Source organism: Miniopterus schreibersii, assembly GCF_964146895.1.
Source record: "Miniopterus schreibersii genome assembly, chromosome: 18".
NCBI classification, from domain to species: Eukaryota; Metazoa; Chordata; class Mammalia; order Chiroptera; family Miniopteridae; genus Miniopterus; species Miniopterus schreibersii.
In genome coordinates, this window is record NC_138121.1 from 39,449,282 (window position 1) to 39,475,726 (window position 26,445).

The following is a 26,445-nucleotide window of genomic DNA, read 5'->3' on the forward strand; positions in this document are numbered from 1 at the left end:
CACACTCTTCCTTTATTCCTTTAAATTTATACTTGAAGTCATTAATTCCAGGAGTAGCTTTCTGAAGTTAGAGAAACAGATTTAAGCACGGTGTTCAATACTTGAAAGTGCCACTAGGCCTTGCTTCATACTTGCTGTAAGCCCTGTGCCGGTGGCTGCAGTCCGCGTGCCTGCCCCTGACGCCCACCCCGTCCCTTGGGCTGTGCTCGGCGTGCTCTGCAGTGGGCCTCGTAATGTCCTATTGAACATCAGGCGAGGAATAGGCCACAGAAGGGGGCAACCAGGCCTGAGTGGAAGGACTTGGTTGCTCCGGCCGGACGTGGGTGGGTAAATCTCTGACCGGAAGCTTTAAATCCCTCCAGTGTCCTTGCTTTCACCCCCCTCCTGGCACGGCTTTCACGCCCACCTGCCCGTGACCTGCACAGTGCAGTCACGAAGCTGTGAGCTACTGTTACTGAACCTGCCCCAAGCGTGTGGGGACGGGCCCACTCTGTAAACTGATTGAAACTCAGTATTTCACACTCCTCGGGGTGATGACCTCTACACGGCTTCTTGGTGGTGGAGTGCTTTCCCTCTGCCCCTGCTCCCCTCTCTGGCTGTAGCAATCCCAAACAATTCCCTTGAAGTCCTGATTCTTATGGACTATGTCCCCATCACTACCACCCCCTTAAGGCACAACAGGAAGTCTGGAGGGACAATGAGTGGAGGGAGGGCTTCCTCCAGCGGTGATCAAGTTCCCAAAGGGCACCCTGCAGGCAACCTCTGCTGTGGGCGCTTTGGGAACAGCTCACAGTGATGGTGCGCTCCCTCCTCCTGCCAGAGCCATAAAGGAATCTTTTGCTGTGTGGGTCCTGGAGGTACAACTCTTGAAGCTGGGGGGCCCCTCGGCTCCAGCCCAGAAGTTTCTCCCTCTCACACTAGTCTGCACTCAGCCTCAGCCATTCATCACAGTTGCCGCTTCAGGGTTCTGACGAGACCATGGCTCCAGGGGCTCAGCTGCAGGGAGCAGACTTCTGTGGCTGTGCCTCTCTGGATGCACCTGTCTTTCCAGGTGACAGAGCGGCTCTGCCCTGCCCCTCATTTCTCTGATGGGCCCAGGAAAAGTGGCTGATTTTCAGTCTCTCCCATTTTTGTTGTTGTTAGAACAGGAACACTGACTACTAAGCTCTTTTCATGATTGAAGCTGAAACTTGAAACCCTCATTACCTTTAACTTAGACACAAAAGAGTATTTTATAGATTGTTTTGACTAATTCAGATGCAGACTCTAACCACCTACTGAAAGTGTGGAAACTTGCTGGGGTTCCCTGTATAAATTAAACACATCTTGGTAGGGCTGTTTCTTTTTAGAATGGCAGGAAGTCTACAGGCTTTGCCACTGGTCATGGACGTCACCATGTGGTGTCTGGGCCCATTCCTTTGTCTGCTCTGAAAGACATAATGAAGCCAGACTTCATGGCCACCTTGAAAAGAAGGGATAGTGTCATTAGTGAGTCTAAGGCTCTCCTGAATCACATGTTCCATGATCATGGGACGACCTTCATGAGAAACTGACACAGCCCATGGAAATGCCAGACTTACTTAAAAATAGCAACCAATCATCATCAACAACAGTTATTTTTCTGAATTAAGAATGAGAAATAAAAACTTTGAAATGAACTGAAACAAGAATTAAGATGTAAAATTGCACCGTGAAGGTCTTTTGAGAAAGGAATTGGAAGGTAGGGTGGAGCCTGTGGCCACAGACCAGCCTGCACAAGCCCGGGAAGCACCAGTCACCTCCATTCAGCAAAAATCCAACGAGGGTCATAGCATTTAGGAGAGAAAATCAGACTTCAAATCTACCAAATACCAATGCTCGACGTGAATAAAGACGCGTCCAGTTTATCATTCGCCCTCCTGTGCCGGAGCCCTGAATTGACCTGCAGGAGGAGCCTGTTCCAGGGAGCATCCCACTCAACCTTTCAGACAGGCAGGCAGCCTCCGCGGGTCAGCATCGCACCCTCAACAGTTGCCTCTGTGGCGGTGAGTGACCAACCTCTGAGTCACCCCAGGAGGAAGAGATGGGAGAGGAGCACAAGCCGGGTGGCTGGGAGCCGCCTGAGGGTCCCCCTCGGCCAGTGGCCCGCGTCCTGGGACCACGTCGGTTCTGCTTTACAAAGCCCCGAGAATAAGCCATGTCTGTGGTTCAGGCCGCCGGTGCCCGTGTGAACTCCTGAGTGGACTTGATTTCGATCAGATTTTGGAGCTCATAGTGCATGACAGTCACAAATGCGGGCTCAGGCAGGCCTATGTCCAGTGTTGACCCTGGGCTCAGACACATTAAGTAACCTGCCCAGTCACCTGGTCACCTGGAGGGACCTGGTGATAAACAGACGAGAAAGCGTGTGAGAGCCCTTGGCCCAGCCCGTCACATCATAGGTGCTCAACAGCCAAGCAGTTGTGGCTTCCGACAACTTAATCATGAGCAAAGGTCTCTCTTAAGAGCTATTTATTTTAAAAAATAACTTTAAGGCATTTAATTTGGTTTTAGGAGTCATTTGTAGTCTGTATCTAGTTTATGATTTAAAATTAAAACAACAAAAAGTACGCAATTTTAAGAGTTCGGCTAAAAAGAGTTTATGATCTAAACCAAGCTTACAGCAACTGACTTGATAAATTTCATATGCTGTGAAAATGATGGGAAGGACCCACGTTGAGATAAGTTGGGATGAGAGTGGAATAGAGAAGAGGGCGCAAGGGGACTGGCTGGAAAAAAACGGGTAGAAAGCTGCCCCTCAGCCCAGCTCAGTGCTGCTGGGAATCTGCCCCCGTGGGAACCTGCCCCCAGCTTCCCGCAGGACCACCGACACACCCCACCGAGCTGAGTTCCCACCCTCCCCAGCTTCTTCTAAAACCACCACTGGAGACAAGAGAAGACACGATTTTCATCCGAATCAATGCAACGTTTTTCCTGTTTCTGAATGTTATATTAGGAATTAGAGGTGTTCTTAGAATTGAATTTAACCAGACACTTTCTCAGTTCTCACTGGGCCCCTCTTTCTGTCAGGCTCTGCTCTCCTCTCCTAAACAAGAGGAGAAATATTAGCTCAGTTTTTAAAAGTACAAAACGGACAGAAGTGTTCTCAGCATTCTGGACCGCACCTGTGCAAAATGTGAAGAAATAAAACAAATATAAATTATGCATTTTCCAACTTAATTAAAATGCATTATATTCTCCTTCTCTGGACTTAGTCTCACTGAGGGGACGGATCTGCATGGATTAATTCGAGTCCCTTTACTCACTTCTTTGTAATTCAGTGGCGAGGATTTTTGTCCCCAGGCATCAAATTAATTTTTTTATTTTACTGTAAGTAACACATACTCAATAGAGGCCTCTTTTGTGTAATTTCTTTGTTTACCTAGCAAGCAACACATTCTCATATCATGTTTCCACCCAATCTTAAATCTCTCCTTTTAAAGGACAAAACTTTCAGAATGATTTTTAAAGCAATGTAGCCATTGTCACAATATCGGAGTTGAACACAGTGACACCACTGTTCCCTTCTTGCTGTTCATATACAGAGAGACCCACGTGGCACCCTCCAGGTCACACTCGGGGGCCACCAGCCCCAGCCTCCGCCTCCTCAATAATTTTGGCAACACAAGAACGGGTATTTTACGATGATTTAAAATACATACTGGATCATCATTTTTAAGTATTGTCTTAGTACAGTAATTCTTTGTTCCCCTTAGACATTTTAAATCTTTGGGTGTTCTTCCCCCCACACTGAGCAAGAAAATAGTCTGCATTCTTAATTAATCTTCTTTAAACAAAACGCCCTTCATATGCACTAATAAAGGCCGAGGGTGTCTCCTCCCTGTTTGAATAGCTGCCTGCTGTAGTATAAAATTTAGTATAAAATTGTAGGAGACGTGATGCAGATCAAGTTGCAGGCCTGGAGTGGGGAGAGGAGCGCTCCGCGCCATAATAAGCAGATTTTAATGATTTGCTATAAATCAGCATTTTTGCCCTGTCAGTGAGATTGAAGAGGCAGACAGCTCCTCACATGTCTGCCGAGCAAATGTCTTCCTGATGAATCATGTGCCCAGAATCCCTGATCACAACACTCAGACACAGGTCCAAATACGGGGAGACACACAGCCTCCGGCTCCCAGGCTGCGGGGTCTGGGCTTCTTCCTCCCACGTAGTCAGACCCTCCCACTGGTCCTCCGCAGGCTGTGTTCCGGGGGTAATGGGTGCGTGTACTAGCGGGTTAACCCCGGATGCCCTAAGGCAGACCCATCTGCCTGGACACTTGGCCCCACTCCCACTTTCGATGAGACCGCCATCACGTCTGGAGGAGTCGAAGTGGGGCAAGACAGGCTGTGATCATGAGCCTAGATGTGAAGAATCTGGCCCCAGAATCCCAGAGAAAGTGGAACTAATTCCTGTTGGGTCAAAGACTCGTTTGTTCCAGGGACAGCTCTTCCAGTGACCTCCATCTCCCAGCTCCCCTTATCAGCATCTAACGATCCCCCTCAAATATGGCTCTTCAGTGGTTGGGACCGTCCCTGGGGAGAGAAGCACTACTGAGGTTGGAAGGACCCCTTGGAACTGGGCTGCTGGACCCCAGGCTGCAGCGGTGAGCCAGGAGGACCAGGGACAACTCCCGGTTCAGACAGAGCCGTCCCTGCACAGGTATGCGGGAAGCTGGGGAGTGGCCACCCTGCCACCTGCCATCAACACTTCCCTCCCAAGCTATTTGTTCTGTGCTGTCCTGTGATCCTCACCCAACCAGTGCATTGGGGCCTCCTGGGGTGCAAGGTCACTGTTTACTTTTCTGGAACCATCTACGTATCTTACACATAGGACAGGCACCATCGTAACTGTCTAAATATCTTACACTTAGGCCAGGCGCCACCACACCCATGGCCCCATTCGAAGTGAAAGAACGAGTGATGAGGTCACAGAGGCCATGGGCTGTCGAACCGAACTCAGCCAGCTCACGGCAATACGAGACCCACGGCCAGTACAGCGCAGTCCTGGGGCCAAGGAGGACGGCTTCCTTTGCCAGAGCCCAGCCCTGCTCCCTCTGGCACCCACAGCCCTGTACAGGCTCAACTGAGAGCCCCCAGGGCTGGCTCAAGGGAGCTGAGCTCAGGGAGTAGTAGACCGTGTCCAGGGAGGGGGCAGGGAGGGGCCTTAGGAGCCAGTGCTGTGTGCTGAGGGCAACGCATCCCCATTGCATGCTATCTTCAGAAATTTTATTAAAGTATAAATCCAAGAATAAATCAAACTACTCTTGCCCTCACCCTGGGGTGGCTAAGACGTAATGAGGACAGGTAAGCTTTCTAGAAACACCTCCTGGTGGGTGAGAGCCCACCTCCGTCCCTTCCACCACAAAAGTGCCTCTGGAAACTTCAGAGACACTCAGACTCGTTGCTGTGCTCCTCGGCTCCTGGCTTATTCCACTCCCACCTACACCAACTTCATTTCTCATGCCCAGCTTCCTAGAGAGGCCAAGGCACCCAGCGCCCCCAGGCTCCATGCGGATGCCCAACTCACAGCTGGTTCTGAGGAACCCCGGAAGCCCTGTATGAGCCCCCACAGCGAAAGTAACCTCTTCCCTCCCTGAAGCCCATAGTGCTTCAGGTATTCCTGCCAGCATTCATTCACTCACTCATTCGCCCACTCATTTTCTCATTCCCTCCCTCCCTCCCTCCCTCCCTCCCTCCCTCCCTCCCTCCCTCCCTCCCTCCCTCCCTTATTCCCTCCCTCCCTCATTCACTCACTCCTTCACTCACTCACTCACTCACACCTTCACTCATTCACTCCCTCATTCACTCACTCACGCTTTCACTCACTCACTCATTCAATCACTCCCTCCATCATTCATTCATTCACTCACTCCCTCATCCATTCACTCATTTACTCATTCATTCATTCATTCTACTAGTATGCAGTAGAAAGCTCTCTGCCTCCCCTTGGAAACACGTTGGTGCTGACAACCTGTACTCCACTCCCATGAAGCCCCGATCCTGTAGGCTTATCCCCTCGACCAGGCTTCTCTGTAATGAGGAAAGCAAGGTGCCACTGGATAAGGTGGCGCTGGGATGCCTGAGCCTCTGCTGTGTGCCAGGCAGTGCCCTGTGAGCAGTGGATGATCAGGGCCGGACAGGCCCCTTCCAGGTGGCTTCAGGGACCTGACTTGAGTTGTCCCACAAGACTCTGCTCAGAAGGGACCCTCCCTAGTTTGATGCTCTGAAGTCACCATCCTGAGGTTCTTAATCACTTTTAACAAGGGCCCTGCACTTTCACCAGGTGAGCCACTGGCAGCCCGGGCGTTCTTGCAGGGGCTTGTGTTCCCTGCAGGGGAGAGGAAATGGGCAAGTCAACAAACAAATTAACAAGAAATGTAGGTGAGTTATTAGTGATGAGGTGGAGAGTTGGAGAAGGGCTACTGCAGATGGGCACGTCAAGGGACACTGTGCGAGGGGGTCATGTGGATGGACTGGCGGGAGGGCCGACCTCCGCAGATGCACTAAACCAGGTGCCCCATCCCTCCAATGCGTTAGCCCCACGGAGGGCACAGTAAGGGCTTGCCTTCTGTTCTGATCCGAATGTGAGAGCTGGTGAGGACTTTGTCCCTCTCTGACCCCACAGGGAGATCAGGAGAGGGCTGCTGTCCCCTCCTCCCCCAGCCACCAGCACCTCAGCCCTGCTGGGAGCAGGGGCGACTCCCTAATCTCACCTTCCTCCTCCACCCTGAAGCCTGGACCATCAGGCCCCACCCCCGTGGTCTTGTTTCCTGTTCACCTGACTAGGTCTGTCATTATTTGCTAAGGAAGGCTCCGTGGAAAATGCAGGGGGTACCACATAGAACTTTCTGGACTGGCTACCATGAGGCATCTCAGCTCCTAGGGACGTTCTTGGGCTTTTTGATGTGGTGATGTGATTCCCTGAGCCCGAGGTTTAGGGAAACGCCGAGCAGATGTGTGCACTCCCTCGCTGACCTGTGCCCCCAGCCCGGAGCCTGTGGTCACTCAGTGACCCCATGACTTTAGTATAAATTCTTTTACCCTGGGGCTGGTGTTTCTGGTAGGTTTCTGGAGAGGGTGGTGCCCGCTGCCCAGCCTTTGCCCTGAGATTGGCAGCTCAATGCCCTGTTCAGGGTCCTGCCATTGTTCAGATGCAGCCCAGCCTCCTTGCAGGGAGATGGGGTGCATAAGGACCCCAGGTGACAAGTGTGCACAGTGCTGAATGGGTGCCCAGCCGTGGTCTAATGAGGGTTCCAATGGCAGACTGCTGACACACACACCAGAACAAAATTCAATAGTTGGCGAAGGTCATGCGGGAGGAAAGCTCCCCAGGACAGCCTCACACTGCCAGGATCCCCGTGGGCGCGTGCACAGCGCCCGCCAGCCACCAGGACCAGGTGCGAAGCAGGGATGCCCTTGGGTGCACGGGGTGTGAGGAACGAGAGACTACAAGGCTCTGGGGCAGCTACACAAAGGCCACGCGTGAAAGAACGCAGGCTTGTCAACACAACAAGGAGGGACTCTGAGGGCCATGCCGCTGAAAGCAAATTTCAGCCACAATGTAATTATCACCCAGGAAAAGAGGGTATCCCTCTCCTGGGATGGCAGGAGGAGCAGGAAAATAAGCTCATTCGAGGTCAATTTAAGAGTTTAGTGGAGGTCAGTGAGGGGGAATGAGCCCATCCTGACGAGGGGACAGTCTCCTAGCCACTGGCTCAGGACTTTAACCTTTGGCTCTAACATTCATCTGGGGGGGAAAATGGTGGAACAGATAATTGGGTATTAGTAGACACCATTTCAGTAATCTCAGAAAATAAAAAAAGAGTGATCGTGAACCCAAGGCAGTTACTTTAAAAAGATAGGAGCGTGTAACCCCCAGTTTCTCAGACTGTAACTTCTGCATTTACCACTAATTTCTCCACTGCTCCGAATGCAGTGTATACATTTAGTTCAGAATTTATCTTCACCATTTGTATATATTACACCAGCGGCACAATCCATCCTCATGAAGCTCCCGCTTGGTGCTGGGAAATGGCCTCTGTGAGGATCAGCAGCCTCTGGCCTACCCAGCGGTGTAGGCCTTGGGTTGAGAGCCCCCCCACCGCCCCGTCCCCCATGCACAGGGCCTTATTTGGCATGCAGTGTCTCCAAATGGCACCATCTGATTTCTGCAAGTTGCTTGTGTCCATTGTGTGTGGATGTAAAAATCAATGGTTTTTATTTTGCACTGGGAATTGAGAGAGAGAAAGAGGGGCCAGGATGTGGACAGAAAATAACAAAAACAGTCATGTGAAAAAATATCAGCAGGCTGCACTCAAAAAAATATTTTTAAGAGGATATCTGTCTGTGTGTTTTTTAACAGGAATATATTTAATTTCATGGTCAGTGAATTAAAAGAGTTAATTGTATGAACGTGTTACTAAGCCCAGGGTGCTGGTCAGGCCAGGCGACACCTGCTCGGGCCCAGACAAAACCCCTCGTTCAAAACTGCCTGCGAGCCGGTGGAACCTCTCGATGTGTATTCACTCCTTGATTTTATTTTCTTAAAAGAAGGGCAAGCAGCCTCAAAGTGCTGATTTGTGCAGAAAAATCTGTAAATGAACTGTTCTGTTAGCGCACATACTGAAGTCTTCAGCGGCCCTCTCTTCAAAAGCATAATTAGGTATTTATTTCAGACGTACTAACATCTTTGCAGTAGCTAATAAGATGCAGCCCATTTGAATATTAATATAATAAATGATTAAATTAAACAGCAAGATTCAGACTCAGAAATAGCCTATATAGGTCCCAGGGGGTCACTATGACTGTTTCCATTTCTCCCTGCAGTTAACAGAGAGCAAGGGGCGCGAGTGCACAGAGCAATATTTGTCTTAGGAAGTGCGGAGTTTTATAGGGTGCTGTTCGGCTTTATGGCTGCACAGTTTGAATCCGGGGCCCAGAGTGAAGTCAGCCTGCTGCAGCCGACCGCCCTGTCTGCCTCCCTGCTTGCTGGGCCTGGAGAGCTGCAGTGCCGGCCCGGGCTTCCCTCTGACATCTACATGCCGCTCGGTGCCCACTCGGGAAAGCCCAGGTACACTCATCACTCGATTAAAAAAACCAGAAACTGCCTCTGCACTGCTGACTTCCTGGGCTTCACTGTGTGTGTCTGCGAGGCTGCGTTTCACGGCTCCACGTGGCACGTGGGCCAGCCGCAGCCAAAGCCGAGTGAGGGCCAGAGACAGCTAGCGAGGGGGATGCGGCCAGGAGCTCACCCCTCAACTCTGAGGGGCCCTCCCCCAGCCCCGCAAGCACAGAAGAGAAGCGGCAACGTCCGCAATTATAATTGGCCATTTTTCCAACAAAGGTGTTTCCCTTTTTAAATTAGTTCATGAAACTGCAAACTCCCCAAATCCCATGAACCCGAGAAGTGTTATAAACATCTGGCCATGCTTTTTGCTTAATTAGCACTCCTTGGTTTGGACGGAAGTCTGTTTATGTAAAACAAAACGCATTGGCGAAGCCACAGCCCCTCAGACAGTCCAAAGCACCCTCCCTGACTCCTGCTCGCCCCTGAGCTGCGGAGGAGAAAGGTGCCTGGGTGTGCGGGCTTAACTGCATCGGGTCAGCTCAGGACCACTGTCTAACAACCGCACGCCGCCATACTGCTCGAGAATATTTGCGTCTCCAAAGCAGACAAGGGGCTGCAGCTTGGAGGTCAGCCTGCATGAAACGGCAGCCAACACAAACCCTCCTCGAGCCTGTCCACGCCCCACGTCTCCCAGGCCGCCTCGAGGAGCCGCCTCCGCAGCAGGCCTGGATACACCGTCACCCGCTGTTGCAGGGCTCCACTGTCTAAATTAGATAAAAGAAAAGTGGAAGAAAACTCAAAGATAAGTGGTACAAAGTAAATCAAAACAAATCCTCTCACCCAACTTTATTCACATCTGATACCAGTTTTAGAAATTAAGGTCAGTTTTGTGGAACTAATAGGGAGTCATACCTCTCTATCGTGGGCAGTGGGACAGGCGGGAGGAAGATTTATTCCCGGGGCTGCAGATGCAGAGGGAAGATAGGAGAGATCAAATGGGCGTGCGTGATAACCAATGAAAAATGGTCCCCACAGCCCATAAATTAATTGAGAGCAGGAGGTTGTCATTATTCGAACATGCTTTAAAATAAGGTATGGGGTCCAGATGGCTGAGGACAGACAGGCCCACAAAGTTTGAGTAATTGATGACTTAAAAATAAAACAAGATCTTAAAGAAGGGAATGGCACTGAGCGAGTTAGAGGAGGAATATTATAAGGGAACGGAACAGATCAGAGGAGCACAGAGCGCACCCAGAGGACCCCGAATCCCTGGGGCAGTTAAGGCCAAATCAAAGCATAAAAGCAAAAACTGCCTGAGGGGGAGCCAAACCCGGGGGAGGGGAGTGGGAAACAGACTTTTGCATTTCAGAGGTTATTTCATTTAAAAACATGTTATTTCATTTAAAGAGATGCTATTTTATCCAGCTGTCCAGCTCTGTCTGGGGTTTTCTGCAGCAGGCGCACTGCTTTCTCCACTTTTTAAAATGCCCTCAAACAGGGCTGTGCTGAGCTGGCCCCACCCCTGCAAATCACCATTGTCTGGGGCTGCCTCTCGAGCTAATCCCGCTCTGGAAAATCAAGAACGATTTGGGAGGGGTGACTGGCAGCCTGGGAATTTTCTCTGGGCTTGGGAGGCTGAAGGGCAGCTCCACTGATCTCCCACAGCCAGGGAGGCAGAGCCGCAGAGCTTCCCCTGTGGGTGGTATCGGCCCAGGCAGACCCTCACCCTCCTCAGTGCTGGTCCTCAGTTCCCGCCCCTGAGTGATGCTTCTGGGCGGCTGGACCCTGAAAGAATTCTAAGCTGACATCAAATTCTCCCCTTTCCCTTCCCTCCTGCCTTAGCTCTATTGTGTGTGTGTGTGTGTGTGTGTGCACGTGTGTGTGCATGTGTGCGTGTGCGTGTGTGTGTGCGCACGTGTGTGTGTGCGCGCGTGTGTGCATGTGCGCGTGTGTGCGTGCTTGTGTGTGTGTGTGCGCGTGTGCGTGTGTGTGTGCGCTAGGGCCCTTTTCTCCCCTCCCTTTCACATCTTTCCCTCCCTTTTAACATCATCTCTGGTGCTATCCTCTGTGCCCTCACCCAGACCCCTGACGTGCAGGGAGAGGAAGCAGCCGGCGTGCCCTGTTCATCACTTCTCTGCACATGGGGCACCGACTGACTTTGGAGAGCCCCTGTCTGAGCACAGGGGGGGCAGATGCTCCCTGGACAGCAGGTACCGCATGGAGTGGCCAGGGGGCGGGGTGGGGCGGCTGGGGAGCCACGTGGGGCTGGGGAGCCTCTGGAGTGAGCTAATCGTGCCTCTCTAAGCCCCCATTAGGATGCTTCTGGCTCCTCGGTTTTTTTTTAACATTTCCCCTCTGCTCTTCTTTACACACGTGCATATGTTTTGCCCTCAGAGCACATACTTGCTTTTGGCGCCCAGAGAGTCTTATGAATATTCTGCGTGGAGATAGGACACTGGCCTAAGGCGAGGCCGGAGCTCAGCCCCATAGCTAAGCTCCCAGGGAGCTGACTATTGATGACAAAGGGCACAGGCCGCAGTGCACCCCACGGCCGCCGGGGGCGCCGGCACGGGCCAGCTTCCCGCAGAGCGCTGTCACGCTGCGGCCGGGCCTGCGCGCTGGGCCTGCGCGCGTGCACACGTGTGTGCGTGTCGCACTGGAGAAAAATGTGTTTCTGTGCCGTAGCCACTTGGCTCAGTGGCTAGAGTCAGCCTGCAGACTGAAGGGTCCCGGGTTTGATTCCAGCCAAGGGCGCGCACCTCGATGGCAGGCTCGTTCCCGGCCCCCACAGCCCTGGTCGGCGCGGAAGGCGGCGATCAGTGTGCCTCTCACATCAATGTTTCTGTCTCTCTCTCTCCCGTCCACTCTCTCTGAAAAGCAATGGAAAAAACATCCTCAGGTGAGGGTTAAAGAAAAAAAAATTGCTACTGTGACAAATGAAGGCCAGGTGCAGAGGTCTTATCACAGCCCACTCACCTGTTGTCTAAGGGACATTCATCTCCAAGAGACACGTGGACAAACCAGAACGTGGCCCTGGGCGGGCAGGGCGCCGAGGGGTTGGAGAGCAATCCGAAGGCGGACACTTGCCAGCAGGGCCGCCCTGAATACTCGCCTGGGGATGTATCCTGCCTCTTCCTCCTAAAAAACCTCCCACCCGCCCCACAGCGAGGAGGTGGGGGCAGGCCCCGCTCCACGTGGCGGTGGCTGTGTCTTAGTTGGGGCTAAAAAAGGGTGAGAATAGCAGAGAAATGAACTTCTGTGGTTTCAAAATCAGGTTCGGAATCGCCCTGTGCGCACTCGGAGGGAGAAGCACCAACTCTGTGAGGAGCTCAAGCTGCGCACAGTGAATGTTAAACAGTTCCAGCCACCAAAAAATAAGGCTTATTCAAATGCACGGCTTGCTTGTTTTTAACTAAAGTGAAGTTTCTTGAATCCAGCTGTCGTCTCCGGGCGGGGGTGGGGCGGGAGCGCAGAGTCCTCCCTGACAGAACCCCCGCCATCTGAGAAGCACACGCACACGCTATTGGTTTTTTTAAAATACAAATTTGGCAGATTTCACATGATCCATCCCATTTCTCAGGGCGGTTAGGATGCAGCGTGCATGATTTATTCAGAACAAGGTCCGTTTTAGCTGCGTCGAGTCTCCTGTTTGTTATTTAACATGTGCTGAATGCTTTCTGTCCCCGCTGCGCACAGCTGCAAGCTGCTATTTTTTGGCAATTTTTGCGACTGGGAGGTGATTTGTGTCTCTGCAGCTCACCTTTCTACTCTGTGGCCTGCTGTTTTGATTTTTTCCTAAACTTTGAGAAATAAGTCACCCCGTGTCATGACCTCCGCTTCACTCGGCTGGGCAAACGCAGAAGTTTAAGGCACACAACCAAGCGTGACAAACCTCTGATGGGCCGGTAGAAGCACATCGCAGGGAGCTGGGCGAGCTGGGATTTCAGGGTGTTTATATCAAAACACTGGCCCCCATCCTAACCCTCAGCAGACGGACTGAAGCTGGCGGTTTGGGGAAATGTGTGTCCTCCAGCAAGAGTGTCTGCTGTGATTTACTGCGACGCTGACAGGATGCTCCGGGACCCAGCCAGGTGGGAAGCAGCGTCTTGTCTTATCTGTCACCTATGGAGGGGAGAAGATGCCCCCAGCTGTTCTAGCCAGTGCCCCAGCGACGCGTGGCCGCGCTGCGTTTCTGGGGCGACATGGAGGACGTGGCTCAGGAGGAAGGAGCCCTTCCTATGGCGAGTCAGACAGGCGGGCACAGCCACTGCCACCCGTGTCCCACACCCGACTGCATGGACACAGAGGCCAGCCATCCACACACACAGCGGGGGCAGGGCCTGGGCTGGTGGACACCAGGTCCGCCAGCCCAGTCTGCGCAGATCACACGGCAGTAAACAGCCTGTGAGTGTGTATCTGATTGAGGCAAACGCGGTGATGGCATCGAATGGCGGGGTGATTTATCTTTTCAGAGCCTAAAGGGTCCTGCGGAATATTGGTGGATCCATCAGCCCTTCCTCTCGAGGGTCTGTGGCTGAGAGGGGTGCAAGCCCGGCCCCGACTTATCTGAGACACACTCTCCGGCTTGCTGCGAAATTGAATCTTCTCCTCACCACCTCACTGACATGAAAAATATATAATACAGTAAATGATTAATGCAGTTATAAACTATACCTGAGATAAGATTTAAGTATTCATATTTCTATCATGTTAATACAACACGATAAACCCGTGAAGCAAACTTGACCAGGGCATTTGTTATTCTGTCCAGTGTTCAATTATTCTTTGTCCAAACACAATTTAGGGGCTTGCTGTAATGCAGTCGCTTGGTTCCACGCATTACGTGTTTCTGGGAGATAATAAGGTGCCTGCATGGTCGGCCTCAGAGAGCAGCTCTGGAGGGGCCCCCTGAACCCCGGGGGCTGTGCACAGGCCTCCTGAGCAGATCAGTGCGGCAGATGCCACGGCCCCCTCGTTCCCCTTCCTCCCTGTTGTAAGAAAGCCTCCGGTAGAGGCTGCCTGATTAGCAAGTTAACAATATGTGTGGCTGCTGCAGAGCCGCCTCCCCAGCTCCGAAGCCGATTCTGTCTGTGACCACAGAGGAGCCACTTCTTTGCTGGCTCCAAATAGAACCCTTCCTCCGCTGTCCAATTGCTCACATGCCGAGGCGCCACCTGCCACCCACCTCATTATTTTTATACTTCCGGTGATGTCCATCTTGATTTTCAAATGCCAGCCATTTATAGCTTATTCTAAAACGCACACATGGAATTAAGTGATTCGAGATCTCCACCATTAGCCAGGTGCGGGGGCCTCCCACAGGACACAGGAGAGGCAGGGTAGTGCAGTGGACACCTGGGTTTGGCATCAGATCTGTCCCCAATTAGCCACGAGACCTTGACCGAGTGTCTTCACCTCTATTAGCCTTAAGAGGGGATGAAGCCTTCCACCTCTCAAGGTTGGTTTGCGACCACAGGCAGAATGTGGCGGGTTCTCAAAGTCCAGCAAGGGCTCAGCAGGGCAGTACCCAGTGTTCTCAAAACACAGAGTCTGCTGAGAGAAATGGGTGCTGTGGGCACAGGGCGGGAATCCAACCCTCAGATTTTCTCACAGTGGACGAGTCGTTACAAGGAGGGGACCTCTGTGCTTGGTTTGGGCCAGGATGAGATGAGACATTGCACTGGCCGCTGGAGGCCAGACCAAAACGTGATGGCAGCCAGGGAACCTGGCCTCAGGTCAAGACCAGACCAGACCTGGGGAGGGGCATCCCAAGTTGTTTGCTAAATTGAACCGGCCCCTTGAGGCTAGACAGCCATTACCTTATGGTGGGGTCTGAGGGGTCTTCATCCGGACTCTATAGATTGACAGATTAATACTCACTTGCCTAGATTAATGAAATCGGTGTTTCCACAACTGCTTTCTGGAAAAAATCAACCAGCTTCCTGCACAGGGCCGGGATTCAGTAACACCAGCCTCCAGCAGGAGAAAAGTTCTTCCCTGCCACCGCGGGGCCTGGGGCCTGGGCCTGGGCCTGGGCCTGGGGCCTGTGCCCTGGAAGCGTGCTTCAAGAAGGACCAGTTGCAGCACTGGAGGCTCCGGCGCGGGGCCTGGCCTGGAGGAGCCCGCCCCGCGGCTGGCACCGTCCTCCCTGCTCAAGCCTGGGAAGGAGCAGCTCTGCTTTCCTCACATGGGGCTGTTTCTACGGCGGGCTGGCCTGCCTGTGGCCACTGGCCTGGACAGCAGAGTCCCGCATCCCCCAAATCTCCCCTGCCTGCTTTTGAAGCCCCTTTAACAAGGAAAGGTGTGTTTTAAGGTAAGATACTTAAAATGATATTGGGTTTTAAAAGGGGTTTTCCACCAAACTGAGAGCGTATTTCCTCCAAAGAGTGTTTTTAGCAGGAAGAGGAGGCCATGGAGCCCAGAAAGGCTGTGTCTGCCAGGTGCCAGGAATCATTTGCTGAATGAATGAACAACCAAGATAATGTGAGGGGTCCTCAGGGTGCACCTCCGACTCCGAGGAGCGTTCCTCAGAGACACTCTGAGTGAGGGACAGAGGAGGCATTGGGAATCTTTGCTGAATGGAACAGACGAAAAGGAGAGTCGAGCGTGGCTAAGTCCTTTGCTGACTCCAAAACTGACACAGATCTGGAGATCAGCACAGGCTGCCCCCTACCCCTGGCCACATTGGCTCCGGCTTCATGAAGCGGCCACGATGTTGTCCTGCCCTCCCTTGGCTCTGCTTCTTCTCACACTGCACACCCACTGTATTACTGTCCCTGGGACGGCCATGGCACCCTACTCAGGCCCCAGTCAATGTCCTCTGAGCCTAAGCACCCATAGTCCCCAAGGTAACCTATGGCATGGCCAGGACCACTCTCCAAAGGCCATATGAACATACTCCTTCCCCTCCGTCCTTATTTTTATAGTGGGGGCTACAACCATCAGAACATTTTAGCAAATAACACAGATGCAAAGATGCCTCGTGACCCAACCATCCTGGTCTCGCCCACGACTGTCCAGCTTAGCCCTGGATGTCCCATTTCTCAGGATACTCCTTAGTTCTAACCAAGCCAGGATAAATGTCCCCTGCATGTGGCAACACCACTCCAGCAGTTTGCTCTCAGACAGTAATCAAAGATGTGTGTCAGGATTTAGCAGCCACGCTTCTGCTGAAACATTACAAATGAGTCGACCACCCAGCAACAAGGAAGGAGCCGGGAACGGTCGTGTCTGCATCCAGAAGGCTGCGCGGAGGGCACACGGGGAGGTGGGGAGGCGTGCGCAAGGCGGGGTGTAACATACAAGCACACAGGAGGCAGATGTATGTAAATGTACACATTCTGCACAAGTAGCCTCACCATTTACTAGCTTAGTGATGGGGGCAAATTACTTAACTCTACCTACCTTAGTTTCCTCACCCCCTCAAGGTAGATAGATGATAGCACCTGCCTAGCCAGACAGGAGTGGGGACTTAATGAGTTAATACAGGTAAAGAACTTGAAACAAAGACTGGCACAGGGTAGGCATGTAATGAAATAATCATTGGTGGTGATGGTGGTAGTGGTGGAGGTGGTGGAGGTGGCAAAGGTGGAAGAGATGGTGGAGGTGGTGGTTGTGGTGGTGGAGGTGGTGGAAGAGTTGGTGGTTGTGGTGGTGGAGATGGTGGCGGTGTTGATGATGGTGATTGAGGTGGTGGTGGAGATGCTGGTGGTGGTGATATGTTGGTATTGGTGTTGGTGGAGGTGGTGGTGGAGGTGGTGGAGGTGGTGGAGGAGGTGGTGGTGGAGGTGGCGATGATGGTGATGGAGGTGGTAGTTGTGGTGGCGGAAGTGGTGGTTATGGTGGTGGGGGTGATGGAGGTGGTGGAGGTGGTGGCGGTGTTGATGATGGTGATGGAGGTGGTGGAGATGCTGGTGGTGGTGATATGTTGGTATTGGTGTTGGTGGAGGTGGAGGAGTTGGATAAAGTACTTACTGAGCCTAGGAGAAGTGCCAGGTCAAAGCTAAACCCTGTGACTGTCCACAGACTCTCCACAAACCTGTCAAGAGTTGCCAAAGTCCGGCTGGCAAGGGTGAGCCAGGTTTCAACATATGCCCTCTGACTCCTGCAGTCAGTGCTAAGAGCAACTGCGTGGCCCTTGAGGAGACCCTTGGGACTTGTCATATTTATCTCTAGGCTGGCAAGCTTAGCTCTAGGTGGGAGTACACCTGCTTGTCAGAACCTCACCTCTGCTGAGCACCATTAACCTTGAGCCAGCTTGGACACTGAAGAGAGCATGTTACCTTCAAGTTGGACAAGTGGTTGTCAACTGGCATGTCCTTAGAAAGAGGCTACTGTTATACAGGATGAAAACATTATTATAATGATGAAGAAGACTGACCATCACACCCCTGACAATGTTGTTAAAGGTGGAAGAAACCTCCAGGTCCTTGGGGATAAACAAAGGAATTTCATGGTCAGCAGAGGCCCAGGTGTCCAGCTCAGAGAGGACTTTCTCTTGGCCCCAAGCTTCCAACTAGCTTCCAGGGGAAGACCCTTATCTTCAAAGAATACATGTCTGAATTAACCAGAAAAAAGGTTTATTTAGAAGTTTAATCAAACAGGAAATGCAGAGCAAGCCCTACTATTCTTTGATGTACTTCAAAGACAGGCTGTCAATCATAACAGCGTTTGAAGGGACCAAGATCAAGATGACCACTGCAGGTTTGACAAGGAGCTTCCCGCAGAGGTGGGCACTACCATCATGGCCAAGAGTAACTGAACACGGAGACAGCTCAGATGCAACCTCTGATGGCATCCTCACTGGGACGCAGAGGAGTAAAACAGAGTGAGATTGAATGGGCAAATGAAATGTTGTTGCTGAGTATGTTGTGTTCGTGTTATACTGTGCCCCTCACTCCAAATAAAGGAGCCATGGTGTCTCTGTGACCAAGGGTGTCACTGATTTAGGAGAGAAGGTATGTGCATGTGTGTATAAAATAGTATAGGTTATATGTTTGTTAAGTAAGTAAGTTATATTACCTCTTACTACACACACAGTGATAATTATATGTAGGGAGTTAAAGATGTTTTCAGATATTTCCTTGTATCTTTCATCTGAATTTATCCTCAGTGACAACGCCCTATTTTACTAATAAAGATACTCACACAGAAGAATTTGAAGAAGTCTGAAACCAAACCTACGTGACCCAAAGGCATCTGCTGCTCAGTGTCGGTGCTCAGCCACCTCCCATGGGCACAGAGCCCTGTCCTGTGGCCGGCCTGCGGCGATGCATCGTCAGAATTGTGTCGGGAGCACATCCCTGGCCACGGGGCTGTCAGGGACTAAGACGGGTGTTTCTGAATCCTGGGGACGGGCTCCCTATTAAGCCGTAGGTAGTGCCTGCGTCTTGTTCCCCACGGTGACAGCTGCCAATGTGAGAGTGGATGTGAAATGTCACATTCTCTGGCACCATTCCTGGAGAATCTGTAATTTACTGGCCCTGTCTTGTCACTCTCTGAAGCATCGCCTGGGAGACAGGCTCTGACCCACCTCTGATCTTGGCAGTTTTCTTTGGGGTCTCTCAAGGCCACTTTCCCACAGGGGCAGACTTCTCCTGGGAAAGTGAAAGGGTCTCTGTCACCGCCCTGCTTTCATGCCTCCACTTCTGGGTGAAATCCCTGGGTGGAGGGGATGCTATTTGTCCTTCATGTTTTAAACCCTGAGAAGGTGGCAGGAACCTCCCTGGAGCAGGACGGAGACACCGGGACATGCCAGGGCTGAGCAGGGCTGACTCCATAAAGGCTTTGAGGTGCTGGAGGGCCACCCAGGGCATGCTTGCCAGCTCCTGTTATTGTTTATTTCTAACACCAATCCAGCCTACAAAGCTTACCTAAGGCAGAGCATGTGTACTTCCTTCTTAGTAGCTACAAATGAAACACATAACTAAGTGCCACAATTAAAAACCAACACAGGGATGGTCTCACTACATCTGGTTAAACAAAATGTCACCCGAAGTATGGGGCAGGAGGCAGGTCCTTCCACAGGGAGCCCACGGGCCTGTGGCAGAGGCTGGGCAGGCTGCCTGCCCACCCGGGGCTGGAACAGGCCTTAGTCCCTGCACTGTGTGTGCTGGGCCCTCGGGAGCCAGGTAGGACACCGCCTGGAGAGTCCCCTTCATGCAGAGTCCCCTCAGCAGGACAGTGGAAGGTGGGCTGGCGTGGAGCAAGCCGTGAACCCAGACACTGGAGCCTGAACCGGAGGGCTGGATGGAAATTAGCCTGGCTGGTTTTGAATAACAGGCTCAGCCAGGCCTGTGTAGACTCCCCTCTAAACGCTGATGGAATCTGAACGTTTCAGTCCTGACCATACCCCCAAATGCCAAACTCAGACTCCTCTGGAATGTCCCGGCGCTCCATCAACCTTTCAGCCTTCGTGGTCAGGACCAAACTCCTTGCCTGTGGCGAGGTGGGTGGGGGTAGAAACTAGAGACCCTCCCCCTTCCCTCACTGTCCCCACACCAGGAGGGTCTGAGTCACAGGCCGCTAGTGACAGTCAGTGGACCTTCCGCTCTCTCCTTCTCCAGTCTGTCCCCACACCACCATCTGACATGATTTTGTAACCACGGCTAGCATGTGCCAAGATCTCCTTGAAAAGCTTGATAACTGTCCACGGCCATAGGATAAACCCAAACATTTCGAGTGCCATTGAGGACTTTCCTGACACTCTGACCTGGCAGTGTTCAAGCCCCATCGCTGTGGCACCTTCTGCAGGCCTGCCACCCCAGCTGCCACCAAAGACTGGCCTCAGGACTCGAACCTCAGGACCACCTGGCAAGAGCATAAGCTAGAAAATCTGGCTAAGCTTTCTTCCTAGCAAAACCTGCTGGAGTTGGAAGCAGTCACTGCTTCAAAGGACGCCCCGCAGCGTTCTGCATGGTTCCCATGTCCCCGGAGGTCTCCTGTGCAGCCCACGTGCAGCGTTTCACACCGAGCAAACATGGAAGGCGTCCATCCGTTTTGTCCCCTGGGTCCCGTGAGGAGGCTCCAGCCCTGACTGCCTCCAGTCCGCATCTTGTCTTTTGGGTGCTGGGCATCCCCGGCAGAGGCAGGGACACGGAAGTTAGTAACCCCTCGTTGAGTGGTGTCATGCGCATCTGCTTATCTGGTCCATTCTTGAAGGTTCATCTTTTAGGCAGGAGGTTTTATTTTTAAATAAATCATGGCCCATCAAATTTAGTTTTGTTTTGCGCATGGTGGAGACTTTCTCAAGACTCACCTAGTGTGGAGTCAAACCCCAACAGCAATGAGAGCGCTGGCTCCCCATCTTCCTAGTCCCTGCAGCCCTGCCCTGGGGACCTTCTGCAGGAGGAAGTGACACCATCCTGGGCTGTCCACATGCCTCTTCCCTTGACCTTCCTGCGGAACTCGGTCAGGACCCACTTGGGCTGGTTTTCAGGGAACTGAAACAGCAAGGTCTTCTTGGTGAAACCCCAGCTAGAGGGAAGGCTTTCCCCGGGGGGGGGGGGGGGGGGTTGTTTCTGGAGAAGAGCTGGGGCCCCGGTGCTCTCCCCACGGCCTCCTGCTAGAGGGTGCCATATACCCACAGGGCCGAGGCCACAGGGTCCCGATCGATGTGGCTGAACTGCTGGCAGGACAGTTTCCTTGAGCTCCCTCCGCACTGAGCAGAGGGGTGAGGCTGGAGGCTTCACGCAGCAGCCGGTTTTCGAATGTTGGTCTGTGACTGACAGCTCTGCACCCAGCTCCCCATTATGGCACTTGCAGATAACCAGATATCTTGAAGCGGGAATTTCCAGGGCCAGAGCCTGCCGGGAATATTATCCCAGTGTTGTAGCAGGCCCTGCCTGGTACACACATGACCCCTACAAATCTGAGATGTCAGAGCACAGCCAGGAGGGGTGACCAGGCCGCTCCATCCAAGTGACTGTTGGCGCTGGAGTGTGTGGAAGAGCCCTTTATCTGGGAGATTATGGGTTACCAGAAAACAGCGATCTTTTCATTGACCTGCACGTATTTAGAATGTAGATAATGTCTGTCTTTTATCACCCGCATGGCCCGAGTGTGGAGAGACCCGAGATGTGGAGGCCTCGGCATTTCCCTGGTGAACCTGCATCCGTGTGGGGCTGAGTCAGGCCATCAGACCTCTGTCTTCAGTGGCAATTTGGGGCCCTAATTTTGTAGACGTTATAATCATTTAGATGTTGTTATGCTATCAGAGAGGCTAAAAGTGAAGGGCCCTTGATCTTAAGGTTGGGAATTCAATCTCCTACAAGTCCCCTTTCTTCTGTGTTCCTGCCACTTGGGCTATGGGCCCTTGTGAAGGACAGTTGTAAATTGCCCTCTCCACTCCCGAGCCACCAGTCGGTGCCATCATGGTGCTGGGTGTTCCTTGTATGGGTGACTCAGACACCCCAGGAGAAAGACACTGGCTAAGAGTTACACTGTGGTCACAAGGACAGGGCTGACCAGGGTGCAGGCAGAAGGGCATTTAGAGACAAGCCACCATAAATAGCATCAGGGATGGGCCGTGTGGATCTGCCACCGGCCTGTAGAAAAGCCTCCTAGGGGACCAGAGCCAATGGCTCCCAGCCAGGCCACTGGGATCCCCCGCCCCAGGTGGAACCCGTGACTGAGGGCAGCTTTGCTGAGACGCTCACAGGCCCGCCAGCGCTCCAGCCGCCCACACCCATCAGCGTGGGAAGACCCAGGAGCTGGGCCTCCCTGGAGAAGCCCGAGGTGTGCGGGGGTCGGAGCGGGGAGCCTCTTCCTCCTCCTCTTGGAGGCTCTGTCTCCGGGGGGGCAGGGCCCTCCTGCTGGTGGGGGGGGGGGGACAGCAGAGGGCCCATCCTCCCCTGTGGGCCTGGATGGCGGCCTCTCCTCAGCTCAGGAGGCACATGCAGCCAGGGCGCTCCCCCGTCAGGAGGGAGATCCAGAGTCCACCCTGCACCCCCAGCCCACAGCCAGCGGCACCCTAAATACAACCAATGAGCTGCATGAGTGTGAGGATTGTACCCTGTGCACCAGAACCGCTTTCCCTCCCCCCGGCACACACACACACACACACACACACACACACACACACACACACACACACACAGAGGTAGAGACACACAGGTGCATATACATAGACACACACACATATAAACACACATACACGCAAATACACAGACACAGACACAGGCACGGACACACAGACACACAGACACACACACATATAAACACACATACACACAAATACACAGGCATGGACACACAGACACATATACACACAGACACACATACATAGACACACACGGACACACACACAAAACACATATACACACAGACACACATATGCACACAGACACACACACCTATAAACACACAGACACACATATACACATGCACATACAGACACACTGACACACATACACACATGTACACAGACACACAGATACAGACACACATACACATAGCTAAACACAGACACACACATATACACACATAGACACACAGACACAAATAGACACACAGCTATAAACACACATACACACATGTACATTCAGACACACATATACACAGACACACAGATACAGACACACACATACACACAGCTAAACACAGACACACACACATACACACACAGACACACACAGATATGCACACTACTTTTTAAAGACACAAAAGTGTCCACCAGGGAAAATTCTCGGGAGTTGACGACCAGGTCAGAGGACCTCGCAGTGGACGAATGTGTCCCCCACTGAGGAACTGACTTCCCTGGCTCCCTGGAAAGTGGTCCCCGCCCTTCGTTTCCTCTCCACAGTGTCGAGGACAAAGAGGAGCTCGCAGTGACCTAAACGGGCCTCACACGCAGATCAGAACTGGCTCAGGAAAGGCACGCAAATGCCCCAGACACAGAACAAATCGTTTCTGCTCTCCCCCATCACGTATGTGGCGGGTCCTGGGCCATCCACACAGGCGGGAGCCAGTGTGCCTGGGCCCCAGCGCCGGCGGCGGTGGCAGGGAGCGGCGGGGATGGAGGAGCGGGGCCGCCCTGTCGCCAGGCCCTCGGAGCAGCCGCGGGAGGAGCCGCCTCGGCCCGCAGCCCGGCTCCCCCCGGCACTAACGCCGCGGCGGCGGGGGGACCGGCGATGAGAGGCAGAACAGGGCAGCTGCAAATGAAAATCACCCTGGGGAAGGTTACAACTAGATAAAGTTTTCGACAATAAGATTCCGGAGACTGCTGACGGGAGCAAAGCTCAATATTTTAGTCTCAGTACAAATTTGCCTCAATCTTCTACAACTCCCATGCAGCCTGCCCACAGCTGCACGCTGTAAACAACTAACACATCTATTTCCATCAGCCCTGCTGATGCCAGGAGAAAGCGCCTGAGCAGAAGACATGCACAGATGCACAGCCTCACCTGAGCCGGGCGCTGCCCTCCAGTTGGCCTCTCTAACTTAATATCGTTGTTACAGAGCTATTGGTCTCCTGGTAGCGGGCTGGCTCCACACACCGCCTCTTCTTCCAGCTAATCTGACAACTCCAATCCAAGAAGCATCAAGGGCCCAATTAAGAAGACACATCTTATCAAGGAGCTTATTTTGCATAACAGAATACAAATGACGAATAAAAATTTAATGTTTAATAACTTAGTACAAAGAGGGCTGTTGATATAGAATGCCTGGAATTTTTATGGAGGCTGTCAGACTTGTGATAAAACTGTTATATAGGAACACTTGGCAAAAAACAGCGTAGAATTTTTCAGTAATGGTGTGTGCATGATATTGCATTAATTCTTGATGGGGAACTAACTGTAGGCCTGGGAATCGGCCAGGTCGTGGTTCAGGCTAAGGGGGTGTGAGCATGTGCACATGTGTACCCGCTCAGAGTGCCCCGAGGGGGTGACTGGACCTGCATGCTTGTTTTTATCAGAGGGGAGCAAAGTGCATTTCAATGAGGACGTTACCGAGAAGGTGCTCAGTTCCTCAGGAGGGACTCGGGTGTGTCTTCCCAGGACCAGAGGATAGAAGGGACCGGGGTCCTTTTCTGTGCCACCACCTAGTGGGGAGGGAGGTGGAGGGCGGGCAGGGTCCTCAGGCTCAGCTTTGGGGCACCAGCGTTCTCTCCCCGTGGATGAAAGTGAGCAGGTGGCACAGGGGACGGGATGTAGGTGGGTGCAAAGAGATACAAGCTAGGTACTCTCTGGACTCCACACTATGCCAGGCAGCACTGGTGCAGAAGCACGGAAGTCCAACCTCATCCCAAAATACTGCTTAACTCCCTGCAGAGCCTCCCCAGCGCTGGGCCACGACAAACCTTTCCACGTGCATTCATTCAAGTGTTTTCTGAGAGCCTGACCTTGGCTGGGCTCTGGGAGGAGAGCCACAGTTACAAGAAGCAGCTCTGGAGAGCGGATGTGACGCCAGGTTGGAACCCTGGCTCTGCCCGGTGCTACCTGCAGGGCACTAACAGTGAGCACACTTCTCGACACCTCCACCTCCTCGACTAAGTCAGGCTGTGCAAGGCCCGGGCACCCTGGCTCACGGTGCTCACCGTGAGGCGCCCAGCAGGGGCTCAGGGCACTGCCCTGTGGGTGTCAGCTCGCACTCGCTGCCAGCACGCTTCCGATCACGGCGTCTCCCCTGAGCCTGGGCCCACTGGAGTGTTGGTGCCCTGCACTGACTGGCTTTAGGCTGAGCTGGAAAACCTCTCTGGACTCCGTGACTCTACGAAATTCCAAATGTCCATCAAGAGAAACAGCCTTCGTCTGCAGCGATGCTTTATTTCAACTCGTCCTCAACTCGGGCTGCGTCCGAGTGGAGCTCCTTGGAAGTGCATATCCCAGTCGTGTGGATGCAGGATGCATCCCCCTCACCCTGTCCTGTCACATTAGGGCTGTGACATCGCACACTGAATGGATTTGTAATGATTGACACTCAAAGGGAGATGTGATCCTCTTAAAGCAGTCATCAAACTCCACAGGCAGCCTGGAAACCGAGGGGGGCTCTACCCAGAGACCAGAAAGCCAAGGGGAGCCCCTGCCCTGGTGCTGTGACCGAGTTCCTGAATACTAGTTACTGGCCAGGCTAACATTCAAATGCAAATGTACCTTAGATTAGCAGCACTGGAGGGCTTCCACCTGGAGGATCTGCCACAGAAATAAAGCCATCTCCCCGGAGCACCTCCGTGTTCATGGCGACAGCACCGGCCACAATGACTGCGCTCAGTACTCACGTGGCTCCCACACATAGCAGGTCCTGTTATAATCCAACCCATAAGCATCGCTTGGCCCAGGAAACAGTGCTGTCCCTGCCCTGGAGCTGCCAGGAGCTGAGCGCTAAGGGACAGTTTGGTACCTCCTAGTACCCACGTCAGCCCTCAACCTAGAGACCCTTCTGGATCCCACACTAGACATAAGTGAGAAGTGTCTCAGCTGAGTGTGGAGTCCAGGAAAGGAGTCACATCTTCGTCCCTGGATGCTCAGCCCTCGCCGAGGCCAATGTTAGAACCACGCTCCTTTGTCCTGGTCCTGAGAGAGTGCGCAGAGGGCCCCAGCCAAGGTGGAAAAGAGCCTGCTCCTGCCGGAGCACCGATGCCTGCCCATGCCCTACGGTAATGTCCTACAACGTCAGGGCTCCACCTAGTGACCTGGCAAAGGTTCCCTGCCCCACCCCCAGCCAGGCAGGGAGTGCTTTCTGTCTCCCTCGTGACAAACAGCCCAGTTACTCTGTCACTTGTCAGGTGCTGGGCAAGGACTCTGTCACACTCCCTGGTAATTAAACTTGTCCAGGGAAGGTCCCAGTGGTGCTCTGGCTCAGAGCCATGGATTTTCCCGAGACCGCGCCCAGGGGGATTTGTCCTGGGACAGGAGGATCATTCCAGCCATGACCACAGCTCTTTCTGCTTCAGTGCCCCACGAGTGTGTATTCACCGGTGGTTCTGTATCACGCATCTGCAGAGCAGGTGCGACCCGGGGTCATTCAGAAGGGCCTGTTTAATCTCATGGTACCTGGAGAGCTTCCGCCCCCACTGGAGCCACAAGACATGCACCCACACACCTTCCATTGCCCATGTCTGTCACAAAGACAGGCCCTCTAATCCAGGCCCAAGCTGAGGGAACAAAGAAGCAGGCGTTTTGTGCCTTTAAGGGATTTGTGGGAGACTAGGACTCAGAACAGGACCATGTGGGGCCCTCCTAGAAAGGGGCAGCTCGGGAAGGTGCCACCTGTCTCACTGGGGGTCTGAGGACAGGTGCTGACCCACGAGCCATCAGAGAGCCCCTGCTTCTAAAATGAGCTCTCCCGTCGGCAAAGTGGAGACAGTAGATGGTTGCAAAGAGCACGTAACGCAGGAGCCTCTCAGCACAGCTCAGAACA